Consider the following 2,227-nt stretch of genomic DNA (forward strand, 5'->3'; position numbering starts at 1 on the left):
TCTCCAGATAAGATACCCTCACCTCTACTGCCAACCCTTAAATGAGGGCTGGGAATGGGTGGATCCTGGCTCCTCCCCTTCCAGTCACTCAGGTGAATTGCATGCACCTGAGCTCCCCTGGGTTGGCCCTGCCTTCCCATCAGGTGCTCAATCATTGTTTCAGGCTGTGACTTAGCATTTCTGCTACCCTATGTATTCACCTCAGTTGAACACAGCTTATAAGCTTGGAATGAAATTCCCCTGGTAAAGTACAGATTTAGTCTCAGTTAAAGAAAGTCTAAGACTCATGAAATGTAGATCATAAGCAATGTTTTACATGGGAGTATGTTTGTGTGCAGGGAAATCCCGTACCTGGTTCAAGTCTAGTAATCACCGTACTTACATAATCACAAAAATATCAGACAAAAAGTTAAGTGACACATCCTATTTCTATTTCAAGAGCTTGGTACAACCAGGAAACCATTGGGATTTTATCCCCTTACTCTTTTCCAAGTGACATTTATTACTGAGACAGAGGAATAATCAAGCTTTAGTACTGAAAAAAAAATTCAGTTTGTTTAATTTGGACAATGCAGTTTATCCATCTTCCACTATCTGAGACCTGAGCTGCCACAAGTGCTCATCGTCAGACTGTTGTGTTTATGCCTCTTTGCTCAATTTTAACCTTAACTTACAGCACACTGTTTTTGGTTCTGCATTCCATATTCCCTCTGAATATTTCTTCCACCCTTCCTTGCTCTGTGACTTTAACCAGCAGCTTAGGAAACAACGCAACTGACCTTTCCAAAAGGGCAAAACTACAGCTTTGTTTATGCCACAGTTATCACAGATCTCAGAAAACATGTTAATGTATGTTTCAACACAACTAGAAACAAATAACTTGCAAACTTTATCAAAACTGTTCTCACAGCTAGCAATCAAACTATTAAAATGTAATGGCTAAGTCAGACCCTTTTCCACCTCAGACAACATGATTTGCACAAGTTACATTCTTCCACAACATGAGAAGCTCTTCAGCTTTTTCAACTAAATGCTAATCTGCAGTTCTTCCTGTTATCCCTGCTATTTTTAGTTATTTATGAATTTGCTTGCATTGTAACTGCATGAATTTGTGGTTACAAAGCATGAGAATTTTAGAACCTACGTCTGTATGTCAAAATAGGAATTTTAGTGAAAAAACCAATAACATAGTATATAAGTTGGCACCTTCCCTTTCATCTTCCTTCCTCTAAAAGCTCCATAGATAAAATAACTACTTGTCACATGGGCTCTTCTCTGTGTTGAAGGAGAAAATACAGGATTTGAAAGACTTCTTCATTCAACTGGAGTATAAATGTGATGGGATGTGTGAATGAGCAGATGAGTGCATAAATGTGTCTAGGTGAATGCGTGTCAACTGAAGAAATAAAACTCAACATTTATTGTGATAAAAGCTAAGTATATGCTAACAGTGTTGAGGAAAGAGTCCACAGTGCTGATGAACTCTTCCTGAATAGGATTTGTGCAGCATGCCATGACTAAACCATAGGACCATGCAGTGCTGCACAGTTCAGTATTCCCAGTATCTGGGATTACTATGCTCTTTCTTGTGATGGCTCCGATACATAGTATTTTAGTTAATACCTTATAGTAGTACTGTTCATACTGGGATCCATAAGGAATGCTAGCATTATCTCAGTACAGCATCAAACCTTACCTCACAGGAGGAGAAGAAATAAATTTCAAATATCAAGTAGGGAATGTGTGCGTGTTTGCTGATGCATTACTACCTCATTCATATGCCAAATGAGATCCATTCCGACATACTACATGTAACATAACTCCAAATTATGTAAAAGGAAATAAATGAGAGATAGTAATAAATACATATTGTGAAACAATTGAAGTATTGCCAGTAAATCAGGTTTCCTAGAAGAGATTGTACTTCTATTTTATTCTATTTTAAAACCTATCAGATCACCTTTCAGTCAAAAAGAACAGGGCTTTGTAAGTCACACTATGTTCTGTTAACTAAGGAAATGGGGCAATCGATATGTCTGATTTAGATTAAGTAAAAGACAACTGAAATAGAATTGAAATAACATTGAGTAAGGTTAATGTTGGTTGGGGGCTGTAAGATATGTCTGCAGGATGTGCTCAAGCTATTGAGCAGGTGGTAACTGAAATGAAGAAATTTCAAGAAAAAAGGACATTCCATCCTACATCATCCCCAAAGTATTTAAGTATA

This window comes from Numida meleagris, chromosome 1 (assembly GCF_002078875.1).
Source record: "Numida meleagris isolate 19003 breed g44 Domestic line chromosome 1, NumMel1.0, whole genome shotgun sequence".
NCBI classification, from domain to species: Eukaryota; Metazoa; Chordata; class Aves; order Galliformes; family Numididae; genus Numida; species Numida meleagris.